At 51.7% G+C, this 21403-nt stretch overlaps 1 long non-coding RNA gene across 1 annotated transcript; it reads left to right on the forward strand.

Annotated features, from left to right (window-relative positions):
* The first annotated feature begins 1395 nt into the window (after window positions 1-1395).
* Window positions 1396-21327, forward strand: LOC104865491. The gene is made up of 4 exons (XR_781168.2): window positions 1396-1684; window positions 10890-11063; window positions 19450-19484; window positions 21181-21327. It is a non-coding gene; the product is annotated as an uncharacterized LOC104865491 (long non-coding RNA).
* The last annotated feature ends 76 nt before the right edge of the window (window positions 21328-21403 follow it).

Raw genomic sequence — 21403 nt, forward strand, 5'->3', positions numbered from 1 at the left:
CATGATGAGCCCCTGGGGCTGGGAGCAGTATCCCTGTCCCCAACCCCTTACATCGGCTCCTCCATGCTTTTACCCCACATGACCCCTCTGCCTGCCTGGAGATTCGCGCACACCATGAAGGAGGCCTGCGAAGGGCCCCTGGCCAACTTTGGGGCCTCAAACTGTGTCTTTCTCCCTACTTCAGATCAAGGTACTGGAATGAGTCAGGGCACTGGTTCTCAGTGGGGGTACTTTTGTCCTCTGGTCACATTTACCAATTGGGGAACCAGAAATACTTTGGTTGTCACAGCTGGGGCTTGCTACTGGCATCCAGGGAGGCAAGGCTGTCGAACGTTCTCCCCCACCACAAAGGCTCACTGTCTCGGACAGTCAGTAGCTCCAGGTGAAGAAGCTCTGGTTTAGGGGACTGAGCCCTGCGTTTACTACCTTCTACGCATTCAGACCATGATGTGCAGCAAACACCTGTTGAATGCCTGGTGTGCTCTTAGTTCCAAGGCCTCTGCCTGCACGATTGCATCTTCCCATCCTCCTAAGATACAATTAGGCTCAGTGTTCTCTCTATGAACCCAAGAGAATATCAGGCCTAAGAGGGCTTTTTGGGAGGTGGCGTGCAGGACCAACACCGGGGAGCGGGTAGGATAGAGGAGAGAGTGGCTCTCCTAAGAGGCTGTGATGCACAGGACACTGCCAGTCCCAGTGGGAGCCCTGCAGTTGACCTGGTCCTCCAGAGACATTTCTGGATTATGGTGAGGAATCCAGCCCTCTCTGCCAGCCCCCAGAATCAATCACTTACATGGCCACCATGTGGAGGTGCTGTCTGTATGAGAAGTGACTTTTGGCTGAGGACAGAGCCTCAGAACAGAGCCACCAATTCTCCAAGAGGCTCTTGACAGGGACTTTGGCACTGGAGGGGGATGGGCAGCCCGGGGCATTGGCCGTGAAGGGCTTGTACACAGTGGCAGTTTGCTCCTTTCACAGGGCCTCCCATGCTCCCTGAAGGTGGAGGACTCTGAGGTCTGCTGACCCAGGGCCGTGGGTCTCTCCCAGAGCATCAATTTGCATTTTTAATCCCCAAAGCTATATATACATCAGCAACAGTGAGACATTTCGTGAAACATGCATTTTTAGTGTGTTGTCAAAATTCTAAAACAAGGAGATGCCACCTAGAGTTTGGCATATCTGTTTTCACTGACACACTGGGGATGAGCCGCATTCCTGCTGGGCAGAGGCAGAGCTTTCACAAGGGAGTCCTGCCCCTCTGTGCTACGCACTGACCCACAACCCTACTTTGTCACCTTCATCTTTCAAGCTCCACACCAGCTGCGGCTAGAGCTGCCCTTCTGTGCTAAGTTTTGGTGTTCCTGCCACCGGCACTGGGGTTTGTGTGTTCTGTGACCTCAGGGTCCTTCCATCTGGCTCATTTCCTACGGTGGCCTTTAAGGAAAATCTCGAGGCTTATAGGGCAAACCTCTCAATGAAAACCGAGGGGAACGAGTCCGCCCTTTGCTCAGGGACATGCGTGCCCTCCTGGTTGGTGTGAGGCTGCAGTCCTGGCCTGGTCCCTCCTCTTCCTCTCCAAGTGGACTCTGGTTTTCCTGGACGACTCCATTGTGAAGATCCGGCCCGACCGTGGGGCACAGACGGTTGACAGGCTTCTGAGAGAGCGCCTCTCCGATAGCGTGAGGTAACGGCTTCATTACTCAGCGAGGAGTGACCCATATTTCCTAGTATGATTTCCCTGCTGTAACTCAAATTGAGTTCATGTTATTCTAATGATATCAGTTGACCTTGAGAATTAGACCAAGAAGCCTGGGGTTATTCTTCCAGCTTCCACCGCAGATTCTTGTGATGTGTTTGGAAACACAATCTGCTCCTCGTTGCCCTGAAGTGGGCAGGGGAAAAATAGAAAACAAAGATCCTGACCTGCTCTGATTTTTAGAAAATGCATTCGCGCAATTTCAGACCACCGAGGCTCCTTCCCTTTTGGTCCTACTCCTGCCGTGGCACACAGCTGGCATCTTCCCTGCCCACAGATGTGGTGAGCCAGGCTCCTCTGCCCTGGCCTCTTCTCCCGGCTCTGGCTCCCTTGTGGCAGGAAGGGGCCTCAGCTATGTCTTGTGGGTCTCGCGCCCCAGTCATCCTTCCAGGCCACCGTCCCCAGACAAAACAGGTGCATGCCTCTTCTCTAGAGCCCTCACTAGCTCTCCATTGCCCACGGGTAAAGCCCAAACTACTTGACCTGGCATTTGAGGCATTTAATTCCAGCCCGTCTCCATCTCAGTCCTTCTTGCCATGCATAGCACAGGATGACTACGTGCTGTGCCACCTCTGACACCTCTGTGCCTTGTTCCAGTGTTTGCTTCTAAAACACCCGAGACTCTCTCTCCATCCTTCTGCTCAAGCCCACATTTCACCCTTTTTGTATTTCATTGTGTATCTGACTCTTTCTGGAGCCCTGGCTGTTCTGGATGTTGTGGACACAGCTGTGAACAACACAGATCAGGTCCCTGTCCTGTGTGAGCTTCCATTCCCTGGTGTGTATGTGGGAGAAAATATCTATAAAAAATGAAATATCAAATATGATTAGTTTTAGCTGTGTGCCTGTGTGTGTGTGTGTGTGTGTGTGTGTGTGTGTGTGTGTGGTACTAGGGGTTGAACCCCAGATTTTTGAACTGAGCTACAGCCTCAGCCTTTTATATATATATATATATTTTTTGTGTGTGTGTGATAGGGTCTCACTAAGTCGCCCAGGCTGGGCTTGAACTTGGAATTCTCCTGCCTCAACCTCTCAGAGTACTGAGATTACGACCACACCCAGCTCCAGCACAACAAGCTTTGAAGGACAGAAACAGTAAGGTGCCCTTGGGGACTTGTAGGGATGGCTCCTGGAGCCTGTAGAAAAGCTGGGGGAGAGGAAGCCAGCCCCAAAACTCCAGGAGGAAAGTGCTTGGCCGTCCTAGGAGCTGGAGTGGGAACCTTGGCCCAAGATCCCCTGTGGTTGGGCGCAGGCTGGGCTGGGAAGCGGAGAAAGGCAGCCGGGTACAGCAGCGTTTAAGAGCTGGAACCCCGTGCAAGCAGCTGGGTCCAGATTCACTTTGCATGGCTGTGTGTCTTAGCAAAGTGCATGACATTTGGGAGCCTTGATTTCCTTATCTGCAAAGTGGGATAACACAGTAAGGAGTCAGCAAGTTCATACTGGTGTGGGGGGTTTAGAATTATGTGTGCCTTCGCTTATCAGAACAGTTTGGGAAATTCCACTAGTCCCATTTAGGTTTTCTTTTTCAAATTGTTACCAGACCTAAACACTATTGGACCCAATAAGTGTTGGGCCTGGGAATAGAGTAGAACAGAATAAAGAGCTGTGGTCAGGAATCTGAGCTGTTCTGTCTCTGGCTGCCTCCCAGGCTCTCTGGGTGCTGGGAGGTGAGGACCTGCCAGGGTCCCTGACCTTCCACACGGAATGTGCCTCACAGAGGCAGCAAAACAACCAAAAGCATCCCAGAGATATGCGCCTCGTCAGGGGCTCAGCTGAGCCCCATTGGAGGAGGAGAGGAGAGAGTTTGAACCAGGCTGACAGTGGCGTGTGTGATAAGCCAGGATACCCATGGCTTGAATCTTTGCCCTTGTTGAGTGGGAATGTGAAATTAAGCATTCAGTCCTGGAAGCCCAAATCTCCAGAGGATTCCTCTCTTTTGGAAGACAGCACCTCTCCCAGCACAAAGCAAGAGCAAGCAGCGGAGGCTGAAGGAAGAGGCATCCTTGGGGTGAGTGAGACAGGATGAGCTTGTTAGGGAAGGAGACCAGAGCGGGGTGGGGGTGGGAGGGGAAAGGGAGGGAGAGAGAGAGAGGGAGAGAGAACAATGGAGCGTAAAGGAGAGGGAGACCAGCAAAGACTACAGGGACAGAGACAGAGAGAAGTGGGGAGAGATAACACACTGAGCAGGACAGAGAGAGACAGAAATACACGGAATCAAAGACCTTGAGACATGGAGATAGTCAGAGAAGAAGACTGGAGACAGAGGAGGCCAAGGGAGAAGGCCAGGTGGGAAGTCCCAGCAGGAACCTTGGCCTCCTACTATGTGCCCAGAGCAAGCCAGGGCCACCTCCCCAGGATGTGTTTGGGAAATGGTCCCAGGGTGTTGCCATATCCGGCTCACACTCTCACAGGACTCCACGGCCACTCCCCCACACCCCAGGTGCACACGCGGGTGCACACACACACACACACACACACACTCACACACTCGTCCCACCCCTAAGGAGGCATGTGTTCATGGATCCTCCAAAACCGGGATCACCCTGCCCCCCGGGTTTCATGTTTCTGCTCCACCTGTATTTGGACGCATTTAAAGAGCAGGTGTGTGCCTTAACAAGCCCTTACAATTTTACTTTGGTCTAACATATAGCAAGCACTCAGCCCTGGATTCTCCGTTTGCCCTTGCCACCCTCTTCACCCCAGTGCGCGGCTGCTGTCTTGTGGCTGACACTGTTCTCCTCAGCTGGCGTCCACTGGGGCTGGCTCAGCTGATAACATTTTTCTCTGTTTCTGGCTCCCAGAAAGATTGCTGCAGATTTTGCTGGAGGCTGGATCCATGGGGAGCCCAGAACTGGGTTCCCACAGTGAGAGGTGGCCAGGTGGGAAGCAGGCATTTTCCTATGTTAAAATCAGGCAGTCAGTTCTGTCCTCCAGCTTGCTGGAGGTGGGTTTCCTGGACCCCCTAACTCTCCCCAGCCTGTCCTGCTGTTGGTTGTGGCACTGGGTACAGGAGGCAGGCGACCCTTCAGGTAGTGCTAAAGCAGTATCTCCATTTCAGAAATGTCAGATGAGAGGGAGACCAGGCCACAAGACTGATTTCCAGTCTCAAATCCTTATGGTATCTTAATGCACCCTTTATTTAATCTCCACCATAACTCCTTAAAGCAGGTACTCTCACTACCCCTGCAGCTGAGCTTCTCAAAGTGTTTCAGCTCAGTTACCTTGTGTGGATTCTCAGACCTGTGCTCCTACGCCATCTACTTGATAGTGGTTTGTGTTCTCAGGGCAGATTTCTTTCTGGTAAACATTTGTGGGAGTCCCAGCCATTGAACAAGGACAGCACAGCCCCAGTGTCATGCTTGTTTTATAAAAACAGCTGGGCTGTTTTATTTAAAAAAAAAATGTGCCTAGCAGGGGATGTAGCTCAGTGCTAGAGCACTTGCCGAGCATGTGCAAAGCTCTAGGTTTAATCTTCAGCCCTGAGAAAAAAGTGCTTTGGGTGTTCATGGCTATTATCTTGTCTGTGCCTCATGAAGCACTGGCAGACTGTGTCCATTTGGAAGATGAGATGGAGGCCTAGAAAGGGTTGAGGCAAAAGACTGGGCCTGGCAGACAATTTTCATGTCTGGTTTTGGCTCACATGACCTTCCCTTGTGACCCTGTGACCTCAGGCATCTGTCTGCCTTGTCCAGAACTTTTTTTAAAAAGGAATATTCTTCTAAGAATCTCTTCATACGCACCCCAGCTGTGAGCCTCTGTGGTAGCGGAGGGGGCTGGTGTCTGTGCACAGGCTGAATTTGAATTTACCTCCTCTTGCTGTGGTTGGGTCCCCCGTCCCACGTGTCCCTTTGTTGGAGGTTTGGTCCCCAGCATGTTGGTACAGGAAGGTAGTGGAACCTCTAAGGGGCGGGGCCTAGGGGGAGGTCCTGGTATCCCTGGGGATGCACCCCATGAAGGAAGTTACAAAAGGAGCGAGTCTGGCCCCAGCCCCTCTCTGCTCCTGGCTCAGAATGTGGACTGCTGCTCCCTGCAGCCTATCGTGGTGTGATTACAGCCCAGTGTGAAAAGGCCCTCATCAGAACTGAGCCACTGCAGGTTCCATGCCCTTGAACCTTCAAAACTGAGCTGAATAAACCTTTCTTTCATAAGTAGTCTGCCTTGGGTGTTTTGTTACTGTGATGGAAAGCTGACTACTACACTCTTCTTGGTAGGCCATAGGCTCTGTGAGGGCAGAGGATGCTTTTGGCTTGTTCATCACTTTCTCTTCTTGGGGATTTATACTTGCTGTTCCTCCCTGAAATCCATCCCTCCACCCCTAATGCCTGCCCTAAACTTTCTCAGTGGCCTTTGCTGCTGTCCCTCAAACTCAGGCTGCACAAGTTCCCTGGAGGAAGCTCCCTGTCCACCCTGATATTCTCCTGCATGAAAGATCCTCTGGGCTGAAATGATAAAGGTGCAGGTGGGTGATCACTGGTTCTGTGTCTGGCTGAGGTCAGGCACCATGGCTGGTGCTCATCCTGGAACACTCCCGCCCCCACCTGAAGCCCTTATCACAGGTGCTGAACAAGGACTCAGGGCCTGGTGACCTTCATTGGGTGAGGGTGTGTGGTGAAGGGAGGGGAGGGAGGCAGAGATGCAGAAGCAGGCGTCTGTCCCCATGGAGGTCAGCCAGTGCTGATGCATCTGTGGCTTCTTTGCCACTTTCCGTCACTTTGGGACAAAATACTGGACACCCACAAGTTAAAGGAGGGAAGGTGTATCTGGCTCACAGTTTGTAGAGGCTCCAGTCCATCGCTGGTAGGCTCCAAGGCAGGGTAGCACAGTGGAGGGGATCACAGAGGAGAAGTGGCTCATGGTGTGACCACTGGGAAGCAGAAATGAAGGGCAAGTCTGGGAGATAAACCCTTCCAGGCCTCAGCTGCAGGGCCCCACCTCCTGACAAATCAGCTCTAAGCTCCCAGATCCAATCACCTTCCAAAACCTCTGCCTGGGAGTACAGGAGGCTCTTGTGGGACTTCTAGATAAAAACCTTAACAGTGGCTTGGAAAAATAGCACCATCAATTAAAAGGGACAGAATAAAGTCATTTGGTGAAGAAACTGTGGCCATTCAATTGCCTTCTACTTCCATCTTATCTACATCCCATCCTGACCCAGCTTCAGGATGTTGTACTTTGTAACGTACCTACGAACAAAACCCTACCGTCCTGTCCTATGTCTCCTAGAATAAATCCAGTTCCCCATCATGCCTGAAAGGTCTTTTGGGATCTGCCTCTGCCCCTAGTGACTCCACCCCCCCCACTGTGCTTCAGAAAAGAGCCTCTTTTCTTGTCTTGAAATATATACATTTGTTCCTGCCTCAGGGCCTTTGCACAAACTGCTTTCTGGTCTTTGTTTGGGAGCTCCTTCTTATTTAATAAGAGCTCACATTTTATTTCCCCATAGGGGCTTTCTCTGAACATCCAAAGCAGAGTAGGCTCCCTCTTTCCATTGCCTATTGCTCTATCCTTCCTTTCCACTTATTGTCTATACTGCTCTCTGGCACTTGGCTTATTTATTTACTTATTTACTTGTTTGGGTAACATGCAGAACGGATTCTCCCTGTGCTGTTTGATGCTTCATCCTAGAGCCTAGAAAAGTGCCTGGCACATTGTAGGTGCTCCTAGAACATTTGTAGGGGGAGTACAAATGAATGAACAAGACCCAATTCTAAACTGATAAGTTAGGATCTCCAGGTGGGAGCAAGTTTTGGCCCCAGGCCAGGGGCATTTGCAGGTATGACAGTCCCCCTCTTCCTCCTGACTTTCTTCTCTGAGCTTCCCTTGTCTGTGTCACTGTGAGAGATGAGACCCTCAGGAGAATGTGGCCAGGCCACCAATCACGTAGCTTGCCCTATATGGGGCCAGCGTGGCATGGATGTCAGCAAGGTGGGTCCTGCTAGTCTGGCCTGTGAGAGTCTCTGAGGGAAGCCCTTCTGGGGCACTGGTGCCAGCAGTGCTCCTGGACCCGCTGGGGTGACCAGTGTCCTCTGCCCAGAATAGCTGTTTCTCCATGGCCCTGAAGACCTGATCAGTAGCAGCTCAGGTGTGACAAGTCCTCAGTAAGGAAACAGCCACCCGACAGGCTGAAAATCCATTGGAGGGGCGGTCCTGGGACTGCAAGGATGGGAGCATGATTTTCATCCTTGACAAACAGGTAAGAAATAACACAACACAATTCCCAGTAGTAAAATAGAAAATAAACAAAAAGCAGAACAAGGCAAAACAAACAAAATGAAACAAAACCCCAACACAACTCAAATAAAACACCCAGACGGGCCGATGTGTTGGGAGAACAAAGGACTGGAAAATAGACATCAAGATGTGCATAGGGACTGGTGGCTCGGAGGTTGTGGCTTTGCTTTCTTCCATATCGGGAGCCACATGTGCGGCCTCCCCCCTCCTCCAAGAGAGGGTCTGCCTGTTGGCCACAGTGAAGCCGGCTGCACAGGACAGGGCACAGCCCCTCCTGAAGACTTTGAGAGCCCTAGCCTGGTGTGCAGTGAGCCTAGAGGCTGGGACTCGGGTGAGCAGCAGGGGGCAGGCAGAGCTTTTAGGGGAGGAGGAAGAGGCTGGGGGCGGGCAGGCAGAGCTGGCTGCATCTCTTCTGTCACCTGTGTATCAGCGCAACTTTCATGTGCTTGCGTTCCCACGGAGTGGAAATCATCCTTCTTGTCTTTGATAGTGAATCTTTAGAGGGAGGCACAGAGGCTCCCTGGGTTCCATCTCCACTGAAAAAAGAGATCATGGATTCCAGTGAAGGAGCCTGTTAGCACCTGAATACCCACTTAGATCAACTGGTTCGCCCACGTCCTGGCAGAGCCCAACATCTGCTTTGATGGCACTGGTTAGATATTTTGGCATCTAATCCAGGCTGTTCCCAGGATGTCACAACCACCAATCACTTTAGATGAGAAAGAAATGAAATGACCAAGTCCCTTTGCAGCGCTGGATAGACTAAACTAACAGTCGCTTCCCCCTTTTGCCTTTGGCTTTGGTTGTTAGTGTCCCCTAGGTAGCCCAAGTGTGTGAGCGCCTTGTGCACCTGCTTTTTCCCCAGCGGAAATGGGAAGTGAGGGTTCTGCCTGGAGAACCAGGATGGGTGGCATGGTGCCACGGGGTGCTCCTGACAGCCCTGGGGAATTCTCACTCCGGCGTCTGTAGTGACAGCCCCTCCTACAGGAGAGAGAGGTTAATCACGTGGATGGAATGGTCCAGCTGGGACTTGGATCCAACTCTTGGGGCAGCAAATGTTTAGAATGATCTGCCCAGGCCCTAGGCTAAAATGATGGGGCAAGTTAAGCCAAGGTAACCAACACATCTGTCCATCACTCGGGTCCCAGGATGTTTTCGTGCTTCTGTGTGTACACAAGTAAGGTGGTGGACAGCAAGCCTGCTGGAGGCTGACTCCTGGCTGGGGTGGAATCCCAATTCAGTCTTTCAGAAGCTGCATGTCTTTGGGACACTGGTTCAACATCTTGCAGTTCAGCTTCTTAAGGCAAACATGGGGCCCACGAATCACTTACTTGGTGGACTGTTGCACGGATTCGATGAGATAGCCATATAGTGCTGCCCACAGTGGGTATCTGATGCCCTTCCCTCTGTGCATGCAGAGATGTGGCTCCGAGGATACAAGAACCCTTAAGGTGGTGGGAGAGAAATGGCCACCAGAGGAGCTTCTCCCAGCCCTTGGTGTGGCCTTCCTGGGTGTCAGCAGACTCAAAGCCAAGGTGTTTGCAAGTGTTTGATGCAGTCATTTGTGTGGTGATGTGGGATGCTGTGGAATGGTGCCCCAAAGGGTGGGAGGAGTGGTGTGTAGAGTTGGACCCCTAGAGTCACAGATGGCTGCAAAGCAGATGTTGTACAAAGAGAGGACTTTATTCGCACTCTTGCCTGGGTATACAGTGAACAATCTCCACGTGGATATTGCTGTTTGGCAGACACAGTGCAAATGCCAGGATGGCTGAAGAAGGGCATCATCAGGAAGGAGAGAGGAACATTAGACAGCTGTGGTCTGTTCAGTGGGTGATTGTGATGGTGGCGATGTGCCTGGGCAGCTTGGAGGGTAAGTGTGGGATCCTGTGGTGTGTGCGTGTGTGTGTGTGTGTGTGTGTACATATGTGTGTGTGTATGTGTTAAAGAGGGTTTTAGAGAGGGGATGGTGCCTAAGTCAAGTGTTAAAGAGCAAGTAGGACTTCTTCAGGGCACAGAGGGTCAATGCTTACAAAAATGGTACCGAGAGAGTGGCCAGAAGCAATGTGGATTCTGGAGTACGCGTGGATAGAGGGTGACAGGGACATGGTAGGCTGAGGATTGGTGGGCCCCTGTGGGAGCTTTGGGTCCTGGTGAGGGCTGTGTGTAAAGAGCAATGGGGGCCCTTGGCAAGCACAGTAACTCTTTCTTTCCAGCTCTGTTTTTGACAGTGACCTCTCCCTACAATGCTAAAAGAAGCTCTGGTCTGGGCTGGGTGGCAGAGGGTGGAGTGGGAAACCAGACTGTGGGGGAAATAAAGGTTTTCAGAGTCTATGGCCATCACTGGAGAGCTAAGGAAGTAAATGAATGGGGGGAAGTGGACCTAGGGCTTGATATTTACCGACTGTGATGCTTGATTGTTGGGATGCTACCAAGGAGATCAGACAGCAAGGACAGCCCAGTGACCAAATGCACAAAGTGGTCATCAACACAGAGTTCAGGGAAGGGGAGGTTCAGGGCCACCAGTGAAACACTCTGGGGGTGCACTCAGAGACGGCACATTCAGGAGACAAGAGCATGGAAGACAGGTGTGGGCTAAGTGCTGGACGGGGAGTCACTGCGAGGTAGTGAAAAGAGCAGCCAAGAAAGTGAGGAGCAGAGGGCCGAACATGAACCACAGGCACCGGCAGGTTTAGGGTGGGCAGGGGACAGGGCAGAGAACAGGGAGCAGCAACAGGGGTAGGTGGGAATCCAAAGGAGTGTGGCACTGTGAGAGCTGCGGTGATTCCACAATCGTCAGCATGTGTTACCATGCCGCAGAACAAACACCCCCAGGGGCCTGCAGAAGCAGAGAATGACAATTTAGGTGATGCAGCGTGCTGGGTCAATCTCTGCTCTCTTCCAGGCCCAGGCTGACCCTGCAGTCGCTCACTGTGATATTGCTCATCTCACAGCAAGGCTGAGGAGACATCACGACCACACACTGACTCCAGAAACTTTCGCTCTGAAGTGACCCACATCACTCCTGCCCACGTTTTGTTGGACAAAGCCAGCTCCAGGGCTACCTAAGGTCCACACGGTAGGGAAATACAATCCTCTGAAGAATAGGGGCACGGATACGACATCCTGAACAAATGTATAAGTAATGGCTGAATACAGGTTCTAGAAAGAAGGAGCGGTTAGAGGTGTAAACCAGGGCCACGAGAGCTGGCACAATAAAGACGTAAGCTTGCCATCAGGTGTGGAACTGGCAGATCTCCATATCCTCACTGAGAGCACAGTGGTGAGTGGAGTGGTGTCCCCACCTCAGGGGATGCGGGTGAGTGTGCAGAGCAGACACAGGGTCAACTGCTCTTCTGAGAAGTTTCAGTGTAAAGAAGGAAAGGGGAGGAGGGAAGCAGCTGAGAAGAAATGCTGAGCACCAGAGAGGGGTTTGAATGGTGGCTCTGCTTCTGTCTTTTCTCCAGCAGACACATACATGTGGCAGTGTGTTGGGCGGTTTTGTGTTACTGTAATGAAATGCCCGAGGCAGGCTACTTTATATATTAAAAAAAAACAGGTTTATTTTGGCTTATGTTTTTACAGTCTGGAATTCCAAACAGGCTCTTACAGGGTCTCCCTGGCTGTACCACATCGCAGCAGGAGCACACATGTCTGTGGGTGTGATCTCTGTCTTTCTCCCCACAAAGCAACCAGCATTCAGTCACGCAGGCTCCGCAGTCACAATCTAAGCTAATCCAGTCACTTTCCAAACATTTTTCGAATACTTTAGTGGGACTAAGTTTCCATCCTCTTAGTCCATTAACTTGAGACTTTGGAGTCTGGGGGCACAAACTATAGCAGAAAAATGGCAGAAGCGGCCACAGATTCTCCCGTCCTAGACCTGGGTCCGTCCCAAGCGCTCTCAGAGCCCCTCTCCTTGGGCATGGACGGGAGGCTGTGTGTGGGGACAGAGGACATGGGAGCTCTCTGCAGTACCATCTGTTCCGTTTTGCTCTGAAACTAAAAGTGCTCTAAAAGGTAAAGTATACTAATCAAAAAAAGAAAATAACAAGAAGCCAACAGTGAAGCTCTCAGCAGAGATTTGGGAGCTGGATGGGGTTAGAGATTTCTTATGGGCAAGGACAGGACCAAGCCCTATCTCTGCCCTTGGATGGACCCCACTCACCCAGAAGTCTCCACCCCATATCCCACGTCCATCCAGTCCTCTCTGCAAGGGCACCGAGGTGGCCTGCACTCACCACTGAAGGCATAATAGATATGAATATTTTATCTTCTCTCCCTTCTTGTCAAAACCCCTAATATTGCTTTCCATAAATCAATTTCATCCAAGCGCTCTGTACGGGGCACAGCATAACTTTCTGCATTTAGTCTTTGATCTGGTCTCTGGCCTGCCTTTATGAACAGCCTGACTCACAGAGACCCTTCAGGGCAGGGGCATTCTGATGGCGAGCGGGCGGCTTCCTAACTTGGTGACTTCTCATCAGCCTCATTGCTTTTACATTAAAAATAATCATTTCAGCTGGGGCAGCTGAGGCTGAGCGATAGCCGCTTAATTGCACCCACCTTTTAGCCCTCTTCTCGGAGATTGATTCTGGGGCTTTCTTAGCATAATACACGCCAGGGTCTGTAAAAGCAGAAAGCGGCAGCCCTCTTAACCAGAGCAGCAAAGCCAATTGACGCGTTTCTCCTGTTAAATTTACTGGCTTTATTGAAAGGTCTTTGGGGAGTTGCTTGCTCATTAAATACACCAAATACAAAATCTCGCTTAATGCAGTATTATCTTGGTAATATAGAAGACTTCCCCGATGTGAGCGCAGAGAGATGAAATTGTCAACGCTTTCAGGAGGCCACACCAGCAAAAGCTCACTTGCCTGCATAAGCAGCTACCTTGCATGTCTGCACCTTGGAAGCTTGTTTTGCTGAATCTGGCCCAAGGAGTCTCCTGAGCCAGGTCAAATGTGGCACAAGGTGTGACAGTGGCCAGGGTTGTAGAGAATTTGATGTTGGATCTTTTCCCTAACTGTTGGAATTAGGAAGTGGAGAACGATTTGGACTCAGTCATTCAGTGCAGTGCCTGTTCTGGCTTCCCATGGTGGCAGGACTAGGGTAGGGAACAGGGGCCGGTACTGGGGGACCCCAACCATAGTGAGAACTGGGACCTGCGACATCTTGAGTTAGACCCTGGCCATAGCCAGCTGAATGTCATACCTGGTGGGCAAGGACATTTGCTGAGGGCAGAAGGTGTGCTGAGCCCTGGGGACACTCTCCTGATGCGACAAGATGACTGAGCCACTTCATAAGTGTGGGCTGCCAGTTTCTTTCTGGGTAAAATCAGGTGAGAAATGCCTTTTCCTCTGTTACAAGTTTGGCTCACAAAAGAAAAAGATGCCATCATTTTCCTAAAAGGATATGGGTCAGCGAACAGTGCAGGAAGTCTTGGGTAATTTTAACAGCACAGAAATAGAAGGGAAAACCCAGAGTGAAGAGGGAGAAAGGAAGCTGGCACACACTCGGCCAAAGGAGGAGTAACCAGAACAAAGGGACGATGCGAACGCGCAGATCCGGAGGAGCTTGCCTGATGGCTGTTCGACCATTTCCTCCAAGGAAAGACGCCTTTGTCCGCCTGACCCCAGTATCCTTTCTCTCCTTCCAGGACCTTCGCTCCATTCAAGTTTATAGGGCAGCTCTGCAGGGGCCACCGATTTGCCCAGTGTTAATATCTCCCTTGCCCTTGACCATCAGACTGGGTATATGTCTTGAGTGGACTGCAAAGCTCGCGATGCATCCTCTATGGTTCTGTTCTTTGCCTCTGGTTTCCCACCCATCTGCATGTCCTGATGGATTCAGGGAAGACCCTGCCTCGAGTGGGAGGTGCTGGATTGTCTTCCTGTTACTGGCTCCACCTGGAAAGAGACTCATTTTGCATGAGGGTCTCGCTGGGAACTGGCAGTTCCCCATGCTGTGGAGAGACGAGGCTTCCATGTGCGAATGGAGCCAGGACATGAACTTGACCGGTCAGTGAAATGGGGATGTGGACGGAAGCGATGCGACTGCTGGGGGCAGAGGATAGAGTCATCCCATGGTCCTACCCTTGCTGCGTTCTCTCTGCTTTGGGTGTGGCACAGCCTGAAGGGTGGTGGCGGTCCTTTGGCCTGGATCCTGAAAGTTGATATGCACAGAGTCACAATTTGTGAGTGGCCAGAGTAAATCCCTGTAATAAGTCGGGAGATTTAAGCGTGTTGGTTATCTAACCATAACTTGGTAAATACTGACTGACACACATTGAGATTGGAGTTCTAAATAAATGTGTAATAAATCGAGGCACGTGAAATTGTAGCTGTGGCAATAGCTTCAAACGGGAGGACCATGGTGCCATGACAGCGCGTGTCAGAAGGTGCTGGCCTAGGGAAGCAGGATGGGAGGTAGGGAGGTGAGGACCAGAGGGAAGAGTGCTCCAGGAAGAGGGAGCAACTGTGGAGTCCCAGGTTGGGAGGGATCAGTCAGGGTGTGTTTGAGAAATGGGAACCACAGGAATCAGTGTGGAGAGAACGGGTGATGTGAGATGGGAAGGCAGGCAGGGGCTGTAGACTGAGGGTTTGGGTCTCTACCTGAAGTTCAAGGACGGGAGAGGAGTGCGGGCATTGGAGGGGGAACACAGACAACATGAGGGATTTAAATGTCCACCAGGCTATCTCGTGCAGGACAGTTGTAGGAGGCTGGGGACTGGGGAAGGCAGAACAGGAGCCGAGACAGGTGGGGTTGTGAGGAGGCCTGGGGTGGAGAGTTTCAGGGCTTGGTCTCTGCTGGGGGCTCAGCACTGAGTGCTGGTCTGCTGTCTGCTGTCCCCAGGCAGTGTCCAGCTGGCTGCAGTCCCCCGTGAGCCTCCTCTAAGGCTTACCGGATGCCGAGGGAAGAGGGAGCAGGAGGTCATAGCTGCACTGTGACGCCATCTGTCTCTGTCACCAGATGAAGGATGAACCATCCTGGGTCCCCACTTTGCACCAGGGCGCTGTGTTCACCCACGGGGGTGGGGTGGCAGGGGTCTTAACACAAACCCTTGGCAGCTGTGATGTTTTAAATGTACAAGGATGCAGCGTTGCAAGGAAAGCCAATTTTCTCGAAGCACAGTTATTGAAATATTTTTTAAAGTTGTGATTTAGTAGCACGAGTCCTTGTTAGCACATTACACAATAGCTCATGGCAAGTCTGACAACTGCTGTCATCCGGAAGCAATGACAAGCATAGGTGCTATTTTGAGGAATCTGCAACCCTGTGGTACAATTAGGAAAATACCTGTGCTTTCTCACGGTGACAGGCACTGCTGTCACTCACTGCCCACATTTGTAATTTGAAGGAGTGGCAGATTTTACTTAGAGATTGGTGGAAAGAGAGGTGGCATTTTTTTTTCCTATCCAAGTTCACAGACTCCATGAAAATGAGCCTCAGTTTCTTCATTTCGAAATGTGGGTCATCACACTGACTCCAAGGGAAGCTGAGAGAGTGGAGAACCCACCTGGCACCTAATTTCGAAGGTCTGAGAAACCATCCAAAACCAGGTGGAGCTGCCAGGTGGAGGTCTCTGATTGGTAGTGATCCAGGTGAGTTCCGTTCTTCTGGTCTGGCAGACCTTAGAGTCTGGCCTCCCAGGTGACTATTTGCAACAAGGCCTCCGGACTCTCCTTTCATCCCTTCCGTCTTTGCAGCTTGACCCTGAACACTGCTGTCAACATCCTTCCTAAATGCAGTCATGGCTCCAGAGGAAATGCTTGCCAGTCCTGTGATCCACTCCATGTCTCTGCTAAATCCATCCTGGGTAAAGGCAGCTTCCTGGAATTTAAGGATTGGTAGGAACAAACCCAGGGGCAAATCCACTGCCAGGACCAGTTTGGTTTTCCAAACAATGGGAGCGGTAGCCTGACTTGCAGGTGCCTCTCCATGTGGACACATTCAGTGGGCAGCCCCAGCCACTCCCACAGTGCCAATGGGGAGGTGAGGGGAGTGGGTCGTGGTGTCATCTCTGCTGCTGGCCTCCCGTGTGGCCTTGAGCACCCATCTAAGCCCTCTGAGCTGCCATCTTTCCATCTGTAGAATCGGCCCACTTGTACCTGTCATCTGCCTCTTGATACCAGGAACCTACAGGCCATGGCAGACAGGGGGCTGTGCTTAACACCCGAAGCCTCCTTTGCCTTATCCATGGAAGAGGCTCCCAGCGTGCCCTCCTCAAGGGCTGTTGTGTGAATTACAAAGGCACGTGACAGCTCACCCAAATGTCTAAAAGGCATCACACATTTAACTCTGATATACCTAACCTTGCCTCTGCCCCAGTCGTGTCCCTTCTCTGCACCAAATTTTCCAGTGGTTCCCATCTTGCTCAGTTCCTTACCTCAGCTTATAAATTCCTCTGTGACATAACATTCTCTCCTCTCTGACAGTTTTCGCAACCTCTTTAGTCTTTCTGGCCACATTTTTCAAGCCCTCACAAGCTCATTCTTGTACAGGGCCTTTGCACCCGCTGCTCCCCCTGGAGCATCTTCCCTGCTCTGCCTCACACCTGGCTCTTCTCAACAGTGAGTTCTGATCTCCTCAGAGCAGCCTCCTGCAAGCCTGGCCAGCCAACTTGCCCTCATCATGATGGAGCTCTGGGAGAGACAAGAGAGGCATCCTGCAATTGTATGCTTTTTTGAGCACTTAATCCTTGCTGGCACTGGGTGGAGAACTTTGACCTTAGTTCTCCTGACAGTGCTATAAATTAGGTATTTTTATTATCTCCATTTAGGGGCAGACTTAGCGGTGGGGCAGGAAAGCAGCCATTCCAGGCTTTGGACATGAACTTGACTTTGGAAAATGGAAGGAGAACTGTTTAGGAATGGAAGACCTCTTGCCTCGCCCTGTGGAAAATCCCATTCTAAGATGCGGTGGCCACGGCTGAAAGAGTAACCTGGTCTGTGATGGAACATCATGCCTTGTGTCTCCCTGGTGCCCTGGCAGGAAATGGTTAGGGCTGGCTCATCCTAGGAGGAGAATCAACCAGACTGGCAGTTTCAAGCTAAGGCACTGATTCAGATTCTCTGACATCATCCACTGGCCTGGCCAAGGTGGTTGGTTTGCAGGAGACTTTGTCTTCCAAGACCAGCCAATCAAAGCCAGTCACAGGGCTCTTGCTAGGATGACAGGAGGCACCATGCAGGGTCCCTCCTGCTGGGCTTGGAGCCAGAAGGGGATACTTTTGGAGCACCACAGGCATTTTGTATCCAAAGGGGAGACCCTGTCAGAGAAGAAAGCTCATGAAGGAAGAAGGGCTTAAAAATAGGAAGAGATCAACACAGTCTTGAAGACACCATTAAGCTCCTGGATCTGATGAAAGACTGGCCGTGGACTTATCAGTTATAAGAGCTAACAGATTACCCTTTGGCTTAGTCACTTTGAATTATGGGTTTTGTCACTTGCAACCAAAGGAATCCTAATTGCTATAACCTGTCAAGCACTTGGAAGCTCGAAGCCCCCTTTGTGGGGTCCATGGGGAGCCACTGGAAGTTTTTGAACTAAGGAGTGGCAAGTGCTGAGCCTTCGTCCAGACAAAGTCTAGGACGTTTCTTGGAAGAGGAGAGAGCAAGCTGGCCCACGTTCCCCCCATCAGCTCTGCCACCTCTCTCTTCCACAGAGGGCAAAGCTCTGAGCATCTACCACAGGGCCAGCTTCATTTACAAACATCTTCTCTTCTCTGTGAGAGAGAGAATAGCTTCACATCAAAGTGGTGCGGCAGCTTTCCTTAAACAAAACAGCCTTTCCCCTCCCCGCTGCCATGCAAAGGCAAGAAACCTCATTTAACCACCTGCAAGTTCCCTTTCATGGTCCCATGTCATTATGGGAACGCTTTGATGAGGGCCGGTGCAGGAGTGGGGGAGAGCACTCCACCATTACAATTAACTTGTTAGAGACAATGACGCCCAGCCAAGGCCCCTGCCTGCTGGGGTGTCAGGTGGGTGTGATGAAAGACTGCCCCGGTGGGGAATTTGGTGGGGGAAACCGCAGCATGGGCAGGCTGAGGCTCGCTGGGTGGAGACTGACTGATTGCAGCCTCAGGTCCTTGCTGGCTGTGGGAACATGCCAGGCAGTGACCTCAGCGCCAAGAGCAGCATGGCTGCTCTACCCAAGCCTTGGGATACCCTGTGCTATCTTATCACTGTGGCCCAGCAAGGGAGGCTCCGGAGTCCTGGGACTGTTATCAACTCCTCCTGCTGGTTGTGAGCCTGTTCTCTGTTTGTTTGTGGTGCCAGGGATTGATCCCAGGGCCTTGCATGTACTAGGTAGGTACTGTGCCATCGAGCCACAGCCCTGGCCGCCTATCTGTGAAATGGGCTGAGAATGTCCACCGGGGTAGGGTGTGCCTGGCCTGTGTCGGCCATTGCTGTCTCATTAACAGGAGGTGCACTCAAAAGGCAATGACAGCCACTGAAATGGTCATGGGTACGGGACAAAGCTCAGCTGCTGGGAGGGTCCTGGAGCTGTGTGAGCCATAGACCTGGGCTCCTTCCTTTCTTGGGGTGTCCCTGCTGTTGCATGGGGGTGTTGACCACAGAGCTGCTTCCTTAAACCTTGAAAGTGGCTGTACTGAGGTCCCTGCCTGAGATTTTTTTGACTCATGGACTGTGGACCCCTGAGATGTCAGGAGTGGAGGGGACCTCAGGGTCTGCAGGTCCCTACTTGGAGTGGCCTTAGAGGGACCTGGTCCTCATCTGGGTTCATGCCTTGCCCTTCTGGTATGGTATTCATGGATCTCTTGCCATAATATCCCCCCAAATCATTCTCAGCACTCTTTCCTGTTCCTTGTCCTTCCTGGCTCCCTGTCCCCTGCCTCATTTCTGTCCACAAAGTGACCTGGGGGAGCTGTAGAAAGTGCCAGGCTGATACTGCCATTCCTTTGTTTTAATCCTTGCTGCACCTGCAAGGCCTGGCTACTTCCCTTGCTGCTGGGGTTTCCCTCTCAGGCCCTGTATCCCTGCCCCTTCAAACCTCCTCTCGGCCTCTCTCCAGGGCCTCTGTGCCTACAGTACCATTTGCTGGAGTCATGCTTCCCCTTACTCCTGCTCCTCTGGTCTGAGAAAGGGGTTTGCATTACAGGCCCCATCAGTACATCCCAGGCTTTTTTCTCCCCAGCATGTCACCTTCCCTCACCACAGCTCCGCAGCACCCTCCCTGCTGGTAACCCGCATGGGCAGGGAGTATTGGCCTAGCACCCTTTGTGTCCTACCTGCAGGAAGCCGTCCTGGCCTGCTCTGTCCTGCCCTACGAGGCAGCCTGGAGACCTCAAGTCCAGGCCCCAGGGTCTCTGGGTGAACCATCCCGGCTCCTCTGAGGCACACAACGGCTGCCTAATAATTAGCTTGCCAATTATAGGCCCATAATAGAGCCTTAATCGGGCTCAATGGCAACGGCTGCTCACAGAAGGTCTTTCTTCCCAGGCCCAGCCCAGCCCTGTTCAGAGAGCCTCGCTTTGGTGAGTATCAGAGGCCCTCTGCCTCCTCCAGGTGCCCTGTTCTGAGTCTGCTGTCCAGAGAGGCCCCTGTCCAGGGAAGGGTGGGTGGGCCACCAAGGTCAGGGCTGGTAGCAGGGCCTCTGTCCGAGGTGGATGGCTACAGGGAAAAGTGCCTCATTATGGAGATGTACCAACTGGCACGGCCCGGGAAAGCCTTCAGGTCTGTGGACATGAAGACTTAATTGCCTTAAGGACACCGGAAGAATGGAGGGTTTCTCTAGGGAGCGGTTCCTCGCCTCAGCTCTTTCTGTCTCCCCCACTGGATAATGACAGGACTTGTGACTGATTAAAGGGGGAAGATGAACGCTCCTCTTGGGGGCTGGTAACGGGTTCCACCTACATTGAAAGCCTGTACCCTCCCCAACTCCCCTTCTCCTCCCACTGACTTTTCAGAGGTGATTTTTAATTGCTTTTTCCCAGGTGGAGAGAGGGAGAGGAGATGAGGGAGGGTGGGCCTGCATCTCTCAGCACCCTCCTGCTTACTGGAGCAGCTTCCCCGGCAAGTGCCAGCAATAAAGTACTTAGTAGCTCAGGGATCCCTCCCCTGGCTGCACCCCTCTGTCCGCTCCTCTTCAGATGCACCAACTGCTCCTCCTTTAGGGAGTTTGTCCCATGAGGTCCCTGTGCCCAGAAATCCTAACTCCTAGATCCCTGAGGCTTGCTCCCTTTTGTCACGTGGATGACGTTTCAAATGACCCGACTGCTTATCCTGTAGAATGTCAAGTGCGTTCGTCTCTCGCTATCTGCTGTGGGTCGGTTCCAGGGTCTGTGCAGACACAAAACCTGAGGACGTTCAACTCCCTTCCAGAATACAGCATAGTGTTTGCATAGAACCTAAGCACATCCTCTGAAAGACTTTCAGTCATCCCAGCTCACTTGTAATACCTAATACAGTGTAAATGTTACTTACAGCAATCGTGACAAGAAAAAAGTCCATACGTGTTCAGTATGGGCGCATTCTTTTGCAGTGTCTTGGATCCACGGGTGGTTTTATCCACGGGTGCAGGCCCTGTGGATATGGAAGGCTGATGGCACGGCCTTCAGAGGCCACTGTCCATCCCTGCAGCCTTGAGCTCTGGACACATAGTATTTCTTGGTACTTGTGCTAGCGCTGCTCTGCTGGTTCTGAAATGCAAGCTTCCAAGAGCAGATTTCTCTGCTTACTGTGGTTTCCAGTGCCCAGTGCAGTGCCTGGATCCTAAATGTTTGGGGGAATAGCAGCGAACTTCCCCCTATCGACCCAGGACCGCTGTTGGCCCGCAGTCTGGCAGAAAGCTTTGCCTTGCTCTGTCTCATCAGGGACAGGCCCCTCCTAAGACTTTGCGGTTGACAATGGTGCCTTTCTGGAAGTCACCTCCATTTCCAAGCTGGCCCGGTGGGGCCAGGATAACGAAGCTGCTTTAACATAAATAATTTGCTTCTGAGGTGTAAAAAATGGGGAATATTTTTAGAAGGCCTGCCCTCCTAGGGGAAGTAAATGACTTATGAAAACGCGATTTTTCAAAGTGGCCTTCAAGAGAAAAGGGAGCCGTGTGTGATGGCCAAAATGGGATTCAATGAATTAGTGCGACTCATTATTCTGGCTGTCCGCACACAGACGCGCATACACTCACTCGCTCACTCACTTTTCCTCCTGCCTTCCACTTCATGGTCTTAGCTCGAATCTGAAATAAAACCACGCAGCCCTCCTCCCTGGCCCTCAGCGGCGGCCTGTCTGATTGGATGCCTCCCACAGCCCTGAAGACCAGAGCTTCAAGGAAGAAGCAGCCGGGGACACGCTGAGTCCTCGCTTCTTAAAGTGCGCGCCGCCGTAAGTTACCTTGAAATGTTTTTTTTTTTTTTATTTTTTTTTTTAAAAAAAGTATTTTCGTCACCAGACA

Source organism: Fukomys damarensis, unplaced genomic scaffold (genome assembly GCF_012274545.1).
Source record: "Fukomys damarensis isolate Sample0158 unplaced genomic scaffold, DMR_v1.0_HiC HiC_scaffold_32, whole genome shotgun sequence".
Classification (NCBI taxonomy): domain Eukaryota; kingdom Metazoa; phylum Chordata; class Mammalia; order Rodentia; family Bathyergidae; genus Fukomys; species Fukomys damarensis.